This window comes from Glandiceps talaboti, chromosome 17 (assembly GCF_964340395.1).
Source record: "Glandiceps talaboti chromosome 17, keGlaTala1.1, whole genome shotgun sequence".
Classification (NCBI taxonomy): Eukaryota; Metazoa; Hemichordata; class Enteropneusta; family Spengelidae; genus Glandiceps; species Glandiceps talaboti.
In genome coordinates, this window is record NC_135565.1 from 10,270,693 (window position 1) to 10,285,333 (window position 14,641).

Here is a 14,641-nt window from a genome sequence, read left to right on the forward strand (position 1 = left end):
CAGCACAGGTCAAGAAACTTTTAATGATACATGTATGTTATTATAGAAGTATATTAATGTGGACATTCATTGCAAATTTGTCAATAATCATATTTTCATCTTTTCTTAAATCTTCACATTCTACACAAACATGCAACTGCAATGGTCAAGATATTTTATACATGTGAAGTATGTACTATAAATGTACACTTACTGCAAACTTGTCTAAAAAATATTTTCTCAGTCCCTTTAAATCACCATGTTCATGATTGCCATCATACAGAGCTACATTTGTACATTGAATTGTATATATACATGTATGTGTATAACAAAACTGGTAAGGCTTTGAAACAATGAAAATTACGTGGTTCTGATTATGCTAACTTTTAGAATGGGTGGGGTTGGTCGATTTTTTATTTCATTTTTTTATATAAATTGTTTTCATGCAAGTGTCTAGTTCAGGTAGTTATGTTTTCAGTTGTTTTCCATACAAGTATGGTCTCTGTGTTATTGGTTTCTTCTCATCAGATGTACAGCCATTACAGATTGGAAGAACATATACAAAATATCACAATACAGCACTCACAATGTACATGTACACATACAACATGTAGCTCTCCAGCATATTTGTCTTGATTTACATGTCTCAGAAATCAATTTCACAAGTGGAAGTTTATCATCTAATTGTACATTCAAATGTTGTACTACTACTAGTACTACACATATTTTCTTCTGGCTTGTTTACTACATGTGGTATGAGAGATAACCGGAGTACCACTACATAAACGGAGGTGCCACTAGATAAACGGAGGTATCACTAGATAACCGAAGGTACCACTAGATAAACAGGGGTACTACTAGATAACTGGTGGTACCATTAGATAAACAGAGGTACCACTAGATAACTGGAGGTACCACTAGATAAAGAGGTACCACTTGATAAACAGAGGTACCACTAGATAAACCGGAGGTACCACTAGATAAACCGGAGGTACCACTAAATAAATGGAGGTACTACTAGATAACTGGTGGTACCACTAGATAAACGGAGGTACCACTAGATAAAGAGGTACCACTAGATAACTGGAGGTACCACTAGATAACTGGAGGTACCACTAGATAACTGGTGGTACCACTAGAGAACTGGAGGTAGTACTAGATAACTGGTGGTACCATTAGATAAACGGAGGTACCACTAGATAAACAGAGATACCACTAGATAAACCGGAGGTACCACTAGATAAAAGGAGGTACTACTAGATAACTGGCAGTACCACTAGATAAACAGAGGTACTAGATAACCAGAGGTACCACTAGATAAACGGAGTACCACTAGATAAAAAGTACCACTAGATAAACGGAAGTACCACTAGCACCATACATGTAACTTCATAAACAGGCCAATTTTCTTCATGATACAAATCTACATGTGAAATGATGTACACAAATGTATGTACATCATTTGAAAGTCAAATTACAAATGTAATGCATTTGGTATGAAAATAGGTTATGACTCAGGCGTCTACAGTACATTATATCATGTGTACACACATTCAAGGCTATATGTATATATGTCTGTATTTAAATGCTTCCTTCTAGTTAATAGTTCACTTACTGTAAATGGAAATTCTTCCCCTGAGAACTGAAATTAGTTGGGTTGTTGTAGAGGCGAAGGGTTACAAGCTTGCCTAAGTGTGTTTTGTGATACAAATTTAATTGAGGATGAATCCCCTCCTCATATTTCATTGTCCACTCTATCATTACTTACAAATGCACTTAAACATCTTCCCTGATTCATGTCCAAATTTGGTAAACTTTAATGAGCCAGAGCAGACAAATGGAACTTCACAATGATCAATGCTCAGCCAAGAGCAACTATTAAATTTATTCAATAAGCATAGGCATACACCAGAAGGTGCAATCAGTGGTATATTTCACTACATAGTAATTTTCAGTGTTCCTATCATACAATGTACATGTAGACTTGAATCCATGGTAATACAGATTTTAAATTTTGGTTTGAGAATAACAAATTCACCCCCCCCCCTCCTTTGCATGGATTCCAGGCTATCCCTATCATGACTTGTTATGGTTGTGCTCATTCCACACCCCCCCCCCCCTTTAGATTTAGTTATTTAATTTCATAGTGACAAATAACCCAATACGCTGGGTGATGTATTAACTTTCTGTTCTTTTTATCGGTCATTTGTAACTATATATTCACATGTCACTATACTAAACAAGTCTTAGTATTAAACTCAGTGGTCCATGACAAGCAACTTTAGATCTTTATCTACATCATGTAATGTACATGTACATGTGGTTGTAAATAACTTACTGATGACAACTCAGTACAACATGGATTGCTATGCTAACCTAGTCTGGAAGATTACAAAAAAATGTATAACATTCTTGCCACATGATCAGCTATCACTTTATCAGATGGCTTGGTTTTGAAGCCTGATAGGGCTCTTCTTCCTCCATTATAAGGATCAACTTCATAAATGAAGGCTCAGACCCTGGGCTGAACAACATCTAATATTTCATCTAATAATAACATCTAATAAGACTTTTTCATGTAGTAAAAATGTTTTTTTTTTTTTTTTGTGTGAGTGTACATGTATATGTATATGTATATGTATGTGTGATATATATATTTTTTTCTCCCAGTTATGTTTTCAGTCATCTTAATGACTGAACCCTCTTATTGTTTTCATTCGCAATATACAATGTCGGGGATCAGGCTAGACTAGCTGTAAGCTATTTCTTGACTCCCCATTTACCCTTCTCTCTTTTGATTTTTTTGTTACCAATATTTTGTAATCAAATTTTATACGCTTGGGTAAATAAACCACTTACTATTATTATTTAAGGGGGGGGGGGGGGGGGGGGGAGATATACCAGAGGCCAACTATGGTATTGGTAAGGGTGTGTGACCAGTGCTGAAAACCCCAGGCCCTATTTTAGTTCCACTTTGACCAAAAATCAATACCCCATTTTAGACCATTTCAGGTTTTTAAAAGATGAAATTTTAGACCAAAATATGTTCATTTTCCTTAAGAGGCAAAATTCTGGGGCAATTAATGGCAGTTATGATTTGGTAAAGGACAATGGACCACGTTTTAGACCAAGCAAAGTAAAAAATAATGCAAAGTGGACCCCATTTTAAACTCTTCAGCTCGAAAAAAGACACCATTTAAGACCAAAGGGCTAGAAAATGCACCCCATAGGGTGGCACATAAATGTATACTCAAATATTGGCATAACCCCCTCTGTCCTGGGGGGGGGGGGGGGCAGTTGTGCAAACAGATCATTTCAAATTATGTTTATTGGCCCTTCAAAGCCTATACATGTACATGTAAGTGTATGACAAGGAGAACTTCCTACACTATAGGGACATGCAGTACTTCTTAGATAGATAGTTGTTTTCCTTGTCTGCAGGCTCAAAATATAACAATAATGTGACTTGAATACAATGCATATTTATATTTCCCCTACCTGTTTCTCAAAATGTTATCATAGTATAGAATGTATATTGATACATTTACAGTAGCACGATTCGACGTTATCATAGTATAGAATGTATATTGATACATTTACAGTAATACGATTCGACGTGTGATATTTTCCATAGGAAAACAATCATCTAAGTAATAATACATGTCCCTGAACCCAACACAATCGTTTCACTATCATCACAACACACTGCAATTGTGAACTTACTAAGACAGCTAAGCCCAGTTATCTGTTTTTAATTAATTGTACTTGAAATTCAAGTTACCTACTGTCATTTTTATATGAGAAAACAAATCATTGGCTGCACCTGTAGAACACTAGGCTGTCTATAATTAATATGATAATAATCTTACATTGGTCAAAGCCTGTAATAACCATTTTATCAACTTAGATCCTGTATTCTCCCTTAAACCCTACCATTTACATATATGTAAAGTACAATGTCTCCTTGGTCTACATGTTATCTTTGGAATGAATCTCAAGGTCTTTTTTTTCATGATCAGTGTTTATGATTTCTAAAGAGGAGGTGAAGAGGGATCTTGAGATTTAATGCCGCAGATTCCAACTAGACTAATCTCCTGTATATTGTCAAAGTTCTAAAACTATCTATGGTATGCATAGTCTAGTGCTATCCGTGCATCGAATCTCAAGATATCTCTTGACACCACATTTAACATCTAGACTATGGTACAGTCTCCTTTACATGTACATTGTCAAAGTTCTAAAACTATCTGTGGTACGCATAGTCTAGTGCTATCTGTGCATCGAATCTCAAGATATCTCTTGACACCACATGTAACATCTAGACTATGGTACAGTCTCCTTTACATGTACATTGTCAAAGTTCTAAAACTATCTATGGTATGCATAGTCTAGTGCTATCTGTGCATCGAATCTCAAGATCTCTCTTGACACCACATGTAACATCTAGACTATGGTACAGTCTCCTTTACATGTACATTGTCAAAGTTCTAAAACTATCTATGGTATGCATAGTCTAGTGCTATCCGTGCATCGAATCTCAAGATCTCTCTTCACACCACGAGTAGCATCTTATTCTAGACAATGGTAGTCTCCTGTATATTGTCAAAGTTCTAAAACTATCTATGGTATGCATACATGTAGTCTAGTGCTATCCGTGCATTGAATCTCAAGATCTCTTGATACCACATCATACTAATAACAATAATAATAACAATAACGTTGGCTTATATAGGGCTTTCCCACTCTGTGCTCAAAGTGCTTTACAATTATTATCCCTGGCATGGATCAATAGTGGCAAAGCAGCCCTATACAATGTATACTCAACATGTAGCATTTAGACTGGTACAGTTTTCTATATACATGTATTATGAATTTGTCTATAATTCTAGAACTACCTAAGGTACACATAGTCTAGAGCTATGATGCTATCCGAGCATCAAATCTCAAATACCACATGTAGCTGCATCTAGACTAGGATGCACAGCACATATACATAATATACAATTGTTGAATCCAAAATGTGTATGTTCATTGGACCAAATGTTCTTCAGTTTTGCTAAACATTGAATTAAATATTCCCTTCTTCCTGCATGTTATTATGGATTACATGTAGTTTATGGAATGTACATATAGATTCTATGGATGTAATAAGTTAAATGGGCCTATAGGGTGTTACATGTTTGTGTATGTACATGTATAGCCAGCCATAAATTATATGACATTCTAAGGGTTAAGTAAAGGGCATATCAGAGTACATAGATACCGCTGGCTACAACTTGGTTAGCTTTCAGAACTTACATGTAGTTCTTAGCTGAAATGACAGCAGGTCACGGAATGACTTAGCCACTTGTATTCTGGACACTGTGCCCGCATTGGAATTCTAACAAAAGTCAACCCTTTACATTTTGTATGAGATTTGTTCAACTCTGATTCAATACATTCTTCATTTACCACATCGTGCCCAATGTATTAGGTTTATAATACATAAAACATATGTCAGTCAATCTGTAGTTAAATAGGCTACAATGAAATCTCTATGTTGTGCATTATATTGAGTTCCAGATTGAAATACAAATGTACATGACATTACTCAAACATTAGCACATTCCAATATGTTTTGATAATTGTAACTTAGTGTAACTTGTGGACAGTGTACAAGTACATGTATTGGAACATAAATACTGCACACAACAAAGTACATATACCACATAATGCTGCCATTTGTTTTGGTACATACAAGCATGGGAACATACTTCCATTGTGGGTTATACTTCCACAATACAAGGTATCTCCCACATCTAACTTCATTTTAGTATTCTAATTTCTGTGGAGTATAATTACTGTACATGTACAATGTACATGTACCTACTGGGGTAGTACAAATATTACATGTACATATGCATACATGTACTATAGTAATTAGTCTAGTTCCTATATAGTATCATTACGATTTACACTTCCACTCACAAGTCATAGTCTAGTTCCTATACAGTATCGTTACCATTTACACCTTCACGCACAAGTCCCAGTCTACATGTAGTTCCTATACAGTATCGTTACGATTTACACCTCTACTCACAAGTCACAGTGTAGTTCCTATACAGCATCGATTTACACCTCCATTCAGTCTACATATAGTTCATACAGTATCGTTACGATTTACACCTCTACTCACAAGTCACAGTCTAGTTCCAATACAGTATCGATTTACACCTCCACTCAGTCTACATATAGTTCATACAGTATCATTATGATTTACACCTCCACTCATGTGGTTTAGTTAGAAACCACACTGGCATCCAGACTAAAATGTAATCAATTCTAGACTTGTTCAGAATTAACTGTTATTAGCTAATGGCAAACTCAACTATCATCACATGTTTATTAGTGTCAAAATTCTAAAAATATGGCTATCTGAAAATAGTTCAACGGTTTATTTTAGTTATCAATATTTCATTACAGCATATATAGGGGTAGCCCAGAACCTTGGCTATTTGGCTAGAAAATGGTGTATACCAGATTTACATGTATATACACATGTACATATACATTGTAAGCCTAACCTGTTTACAGCACTTACAGTATACAAAAAAATGTACATATTCTGTTCAATCTCTCATAAGCCAGTATGTTTAGTCAGATACATGTACACATGTACAATAGCCTAATCTCTAAGCTTCATGTATAGACAAGGTAAAGCCCCAAGCGGCTAAATTGCTGGCAACTCAGACCTTTGATTGAGAGTTACAGTGTTTTTTTGACTTTCACTGAGGGCCTCCGGTGTTCAATCAAATATAAACACCTTTAAACTACTAATGTATGATGAAGATAAAAACAACAGATTGAAAAATACACTCAAATGAAACATAGCGTGCTCATAGCATGTGTGGATATTTGGATATAAAACATAAATTGTGTATATTATACCATATGCTGAAATCAAACATGCAGTGCACTGTACTTTGTACATTAGCATACACTGAAATAAAACATACACTGTATGTGACATCCATTGAAATAAACATACATGTACATTCATTGGATGTCACATCCATTGAAATAAACATACATGTACATTCATTGGATGTGGCATCCATTGAAATAAACATACATGTACATACATTGGACATGACATCCATTGAAATAAACATACATGTACATACATTAGACATGACATCCATTGAAATAAACATACATGTACATACATTGGACGTGACATCCATTGAAATAAACATACATGTACATACATTGGATGTGACATCCACTGAAATAAACATACATGTACATGTACATGTACATACATTGTATGTGACATCCATTGAAATAAACATACATGTACATACATTGGACATGACATCCATTGAAATAAACATACATGTACATACATTAGACGTGACATCCATTGAAATAAACATACATGTACATACATTGGACGTGACATCCATTGAAATAAACATACATGTACATTCATTGGATGTGCCCTCCATTGAAATAAACATACATGTACATACATTGGACATGACATCCATTGAAATAAACATACATGTACATACATTAGACATGACATCCATTGAAATAAACATACATGTACATACATTGTATGTGACATCCATTGAAATAAACATACATGTACATACATTGTATGTGACATCCATTGAAATAAACATACATGTACATACATTGTATGTGACATCCATTGAAATAAACATACATGTACATTCATTGTATGTGACATCCATTGAAATAAACATACATGTACATACATTGGATGTGCCCTCCATTGAAATAAACATACATGAACATACATTGGATGTGCCCTCCATTGAAATAAACATACATGAACATATACTGTATGTGACATCCATTGAAATAAACATACATGTACATTCATTGGATGTGACATCCATTGAAATAAACATACATGTACATACATTGGATGTGCCCTCCATTGAAATAAACATACATGAACATATACTGTATGTGACATCCATTGAAATAAACATACATGTACATTCATTGGATGTGACATCCATTGAAATAAACATACATGTACATACATTGGATGTGCCCTCCATTGAAATAAACATACATGAACATACATTGGATGTGCCCTCCATTGAAATAAACATACATGAACATATACTGTATGTGACATCCATTGAAATAAACATACATGTACATTCATTGGATGTGACATCCATTGAAATAAACATACATGTACATTCATTGGATGTGATGTCCATTGAAATAAACATACATGTACATTCATTGGATATGACATCCATTGAAATAAACATACATGTACATACATTGTATGTGACATCCATTGAAATAAACATACATGTACATACATTGGATGTGCCCTCCATTGAAATAAACATACATGTACCTTCATTGGATGTGATGTCCATTGAAATAAAATATACTTTGTAGAAAGCTACCAAGAATCATATGATGAATATACATGTACATATATACATGTTGCCTGTACTTTAACATAATTAATTACGTGTACATGTAGTTGTCTTGTTCATTTCCTTGGGGTACAAAACGGGCTGCAACACATCAATATCACAAATTGACATGTACAATTACTAAATGAATGTATGTATATTGGTCCAGTAGGCTTCTGTCATACTCATTCACAAAAGGTATATTAGGGAGTAGAATCTCTAAAATACAGCATGTACTAAACATGTCTTTAGACAAATCTCTGTTTTACATCCTCACTAGGCTAGTCAAGGATCACATTTTCCTTTGTCCTGAACTCATCAAACACATCTACAACATGTGTACAATGTACCTCATAGGATTTTCCTACATTGCATAGCCCTTTATAGCACTTTGTAGCTTTAAATTACACTGTAAATTAGTTCAAAATGACATCTATTATTACATGCAAATACTAAAAATATTGCATCATTGACGGCCTCACAAAAAGAGAATAGTCCATAAGGACCATCTGACACAGTGTATCACATTTACTGAATCTTTTCTATCTCATCTATCCTTTGAGAGCCATAGGGAATATGCTAATATAATTACCCGTACAATTATTGGACAGATGGCCATTAATGAAACTCTAGCTCTGTGCTCTGTTAATTTGTACTAACATGTTTTAAATGAAATATTTATTCATTCTGTAAATCATGATGGGATAGTATATATTTTTTTGAGATCATTGCTACACAACAATAGGTGATATTGGCCTTGACTATTACAACCAACAATGGTTACATGCAAATTTATACACCTGATAAGAATTACTAAACCAGGACTGGTCTACCCATGACAGTATGATAGCATAGTAGCAACATATTGGTTATATCGTAGCCTAACCTTACATACATAATGATAGCAAGCCAATAGTTACAAGCAAGGGTTTACAGTGTAGCAATTAGAGATTGGTGTTTTGGACTGCTCTCATAAACACACTATTTTAAGAAAAACTTGACCTTGGGTTTTGAGTTTTTTAAAAGGCTGAGTGTGGATTAGGTTTACAACTGAGTCTGAAAAACAGTTGTCTCAACTTGTCTGGTAAAGTTAAAATTATACAAAAGTTGATACGCAACACAAGGATAATCATATTCAATCCTGGCTTTACTTATGTTGTGATATCAATATTCCATAAACCTAGATACTTTTGCAGCTTGCCACAATAAAATTGTTGTGAAATTATACTACTCTTCAGCCAGTTTTCAAAGACAAATTTTAAGTAATTACCAGACTGGTACATGTACAAGAAGGCATTTTAGTCACTACTTAATTTTTGCATTTTTTGTTTTCCAGAGAAATAATGAAAATAAATCTTTAAGTTATAATAGTAATCCATGAGCATGGAATTCAAAAACTGCATCATAGCATGAACAGAAATACCAAATATATATATACCTTGGTAGTTCTATGATAGTCTAAGTCTTACACCTCCACTCACAAATTAGAAACCATATTGGCATCCAAGCTAGGGATTCAAACACTGTATCATAGCACAATAAAACTGTAACTGTACATGTATTACACCATTGACATCACCCTTTATCATCACATACATGTACCAGTAGTTGTTACCGACATAAGAGTATGGAGATACAAAACTTAAATATTTTGATGACACGTTGACGACTATCACAAGAAATGTTTACACAACTAGCATATTATTTCAAATCCTTTTTTCTGCAACATTTGTACACCAACACTTTTATTACACGTATGTAATCAGAAGAACACTCACTGTAAATTATTTCCCTGTTTAACCGGATATTGAGTTCAAGCCATTCATCTTCTTTGCTTTGTATGTTTTCTGTGATCAATTCATCCAAGGTTTTCCTAATGACCTTTTTTCATTCCTGACTGTCAACAACCCTGAACTCTGCTACTCAAGAAAACACTATACTTAGTAAATGTTTCTTAAAATGACAGTTTGAATTTATCTAATGGCTTTATCAGCCACACATCATACTATGTATTGATAAGAAAGGTTTGTACATACAAAACGACAAACAGATGGCAACGTTCACTGAGTTGCTTACAGTACAATGTACATTAGTCATACTAGTAAACTCTGTATTTATTAAGGGTAGTCCGCAAAGTTGGTAAAATTTACCTGTGATCTCCTTGTCATTTTACCAGGGTTCCTCACCAAAACTGTGCTATACAATATATCGGAAAATGTGCCAATTTTACCATATTTTCCTTTTCTGTTATTTGGGGTTCCAAACTTTGGCAAAAAAACCCACTAATGTTACTACGAAGTAAAATAACAATATGGTTCTAAAAATAAGATACCCGACCCAAAATGAACCACTGTTTTCAATGCCTACGCTACATGACTGGTTGTATGACCAAATTTTGGTTGTGGATATCAGTACCATATATACTAATAGGGGCTACAGTAAGAAATACCCGGATGTTCAAGTGATCTTGGACGCAGGTTGCTAATATTTAATCCTTCTTCTTCTTTACTTATCATGAGTTATCACAACTATGAATCTGATTCTAAGACCAGACTAAAAATCAGATTCACATTGGAAGACAATAATGATTATGAGTCGAATCTTCTAATGAAATGTACCTTTCAAATGTGTATACCTTTCAAAAAGAGATTAATTCAGACTGGGTCATCAAAATGGTGTGGGGGGTTGTTATAATTAACATTTCACTTTTGTAGGTTTATAACATTTACTCAATTATTGAAGTGCAAATCATTTTCTTGCTATTTTTCTCAGCTAGGAAAAAATAGTTAGTCAAGCATAGAGCAGATTAACATACCTTTTACCTTGCCAGAAGCATGGAAGTGTAGCTTTATCTCCCACATGTCTTATACAAATATTCAAATACAAACAAGAACTATGTTATCTCCATACATTTTGTAATTCCATTAAGGTCATACTAATGTATTTTCTTTTGTCAGAGAGAGACTTCTACATTTACATGATCAATATGAAAGTTTAAAAATTCTGTTTTGTTGAAACAAATACAATCATTTGAGTACCTACAGACAAATACCCCTTTGTAGAAAGAGGATTTTTAATCACAATACACAAATACATACAAGTTATGGTTTATAAACTGACACCAGATGATGTAATACATATCTATAGAATTTATATTTATGGCTATCAAAATATAGTTATCGCTTTGTTGGTAAATCATTAAATATTAGGCAATTTGGCACAGCCAATGGACCATTCCTTGGCTTCAGTTTATCACACCTCAGTTCTAGTTGAATACACATTATATTGTAAAGCCAATGTTCTCCCTGAACACAGTAACATGCATACATACAAATGTATAGGTAGCTCTAAAATATTGTATCTATGCACACTCTTTGTGAAATGAAAATCATATGTCAAGCCCTACTTTTTGTGCAACCCCCCCCCCCCCCCCCCCCACCCCCCCAAAAAAAGTAACAGCTGCCAGATGTTCTTTTACTTGTGTCTAAATAACTGGTCACAATAGAGGGTATCATGGGTCACTGAGCAGCCTTTGTGTCATAACATTCCATGATCCAACTTCCAAGGAGAATATTGTGTAATGTATAGTCAATACTCACACTGACATAACATGATTGCACACATGTGATATGTATACCATATATGTACATGTGATGTACACATAACATGGTTCATTGGAAACCAAATTTAGAAAGGTGCCACTAACATAAACACTATACAACAATGTATGTGTACATACATACATACATACATACATACATACGCACGCACGCACGTACGCGCACACACACACGCACGCACGCACGCACGCACGCACGCACGCACACACACACACACACACACACACACACATACATACATACATACATACATACATACATACATACATACATACATACATACATACATACATTTAGTAGAAGAGTAAGAACTGAACAATTAAATCTAACAAAACTTGCAGACAGTGTAACTTTTTCCAGAAAGAGTACAAATACTTTAAAACTAATAACCATGAACCTATGTACAAGTAATGACAATTCACTTTACAATGTATTAATGTTACAAAACACTTTTAGCTGAGAGGTCAGTCTTTCATCTGTTCACAATACAAATTGTTTACAGCTATTTTTGTAATTCATTCATTTATTGCAGAGACTGTTTTTTCTAAATGTAGTTCCAACAGAGGTGTACAGAACTATAGCGATTTTGATTTACCAGTTTAATGAATGTCATTGGTAAATATTAACACAGGGAATAGAGACAACTAATAAATAACAATTTCCCAATAAAGAAGAATTTTGCATATACCTATAGAAAGATTTACATCATCAAATTGTAGATCATAGAATATTGGATAATACAAATTATCAAAACATAATAAATGGATTATAAATAAATTTAAACTTTGTACTGCTAGGAATAATCCAAGTATTTTTTTGGTGCAGTACAAATTTTAAATTTATTTGTAACTATTTACCTGCACACATGAGTCTTCATCATAAGATTATTTAATATAATAAATATTTAATCTATCATTCACATGAGGCCTAATATAAAAAATTGTGTGGTTCCCATTACACTCAATTTTAGAATAGGTGGGGCAGGTGGCTTTTTTATTTTATTATATTTTTTTTTTCATATTTGAGTGTCTAGTTCACGTTTTCCATTATTTTCCAAATGGTCTCTGTGTTGTTTATTTCTTCCTATCAGATGTACAGCCATTACAGATTGGAAGAACAGTTTTAGAACTGTCTTTCATAAGTTGTTTTCTGTTTTCACATCCACTATTTCTTGTGAAACTTCACAATTTTTGCACTTTTATTATTTTTTCTCGAATACGTAAAAAAAAGTTCAGGATTGGCAGAAAAAAAGCTAGGTGGGGGTCTGGTAACTGGAACCAAACAATTATCTTTTTCAGACCTGATCTACTTTGAAGTAGAAAATTCTAGCTATGGAATTTATGAACAAAAGAATGTATTATTATGCGTATACAGAAAGATCCGATCATTTAAAATGGTTCACTTAGCATAGCATAGACCCTAAAGAGCTACTCAAGGGTCTATGATATATTATATAAGGTATGAAAACGGTATATTCAAAACACTGATGCATGATGCGTCAGTTAGACAACCATGACTGAGCTAGCCAGTGAATCACTGCCTCATAGACAATAAATTATTTATCTAATTAACTTTGTAACATTGCCTATGTAGTTACATGATTTTGTTTTACCTATGGTCTTTGATTTCATTGGAAACACATGTGAAAGAAGCCATAAAATCTCGGAAGACACACGTGTTTACTAATAATGTTCAAAGGCCTCTAAAGTCCAAATTGAAAAAAAAAAAATCTTCAGGAAACAAAATATCAATTCTAGGACGGGTATGGACTGAAATATCTAGTTATCGCGACAGTATCAATGAACAAACTTTTTCACGTGATGTCGGAATCAAAATCATGTACTAAAGTGACTATATATGTACACACTACACAGCCTTTACCCTTTACGACATGTTACCCTTTACACAAAGGGAGAAGGACATACATAAAATATTTAGCTTTTTTATGGGGCAAAACATCAGAATCAGTGATTTAAAAAAGTAAATGGTATTGAAAATGTTAGAAAATAGAGTTACGGATAGTATCGAATTTCAAGTTGTGAAGATGTTGATGCTTATGTTGTGATCAACCTCTTTACGAATTCCTCAAGACAGACAAAGGAACTCGACGAGGCGCAAACACCGTGATTCACAGCCGCGTTATCAATATACTATATAGTACCTTTGTTTTTTGTTATGGTAAAGTCCCATGCAATGATCGAATGTGTACGTCTTCGACATAAATGCTCCTCTCCATCGACCAACCCAAAGTTTGGCGAAAAATTTTGGACAAATTTAACTTACCGAAAAGTGACTTTCCTCAGCAACTTACGATGATCTGAAAATCTTCAAAACTGGGCAGAAAATGTCGGTTTATTCGTCAAGTGGGTCGTATCAAAGTAAGTGCACGCCGCCATGTTTCTGATGTCTCCCGATGTCCTTCCGTACTGAACGAAACCACTATATTTGCAGCACCACGTAATATACACTTCTGATTATCGAATTAAGAATATACAGTACTTAAAAATGTTCCCTTACAGTTCTGAGTAGAATAGCTTATGGTTCAGTTTTCATTCAATATTTTGCTGGTACTTTTACGATAAATTATGG

General features: G+C 34.1%; 1 long non-coding RNA gene across 1 annotated transcript in view; it reads right to left on the minus strand.

Moving 5' to 3' along the window:
* Positions 1-14,455, minus strand: part of LOC144447944 (uncharacterized) — a 68,681-nt gene extending 54,226 nt beyond the window's left edge. Inside the window, exon 1 of the long non-coding RNA XR_013482072.1 lies at positions 14,336-14,455. This is a non-coding gene — a long non-coding RNA (uncharacterized LOC144447944). The remainder of the gene's footprint in view (positions 1-14,335) is intronic.
* Between the last annotated feature and the right edge of the window lie 186 nt (positions 14,456-14,641).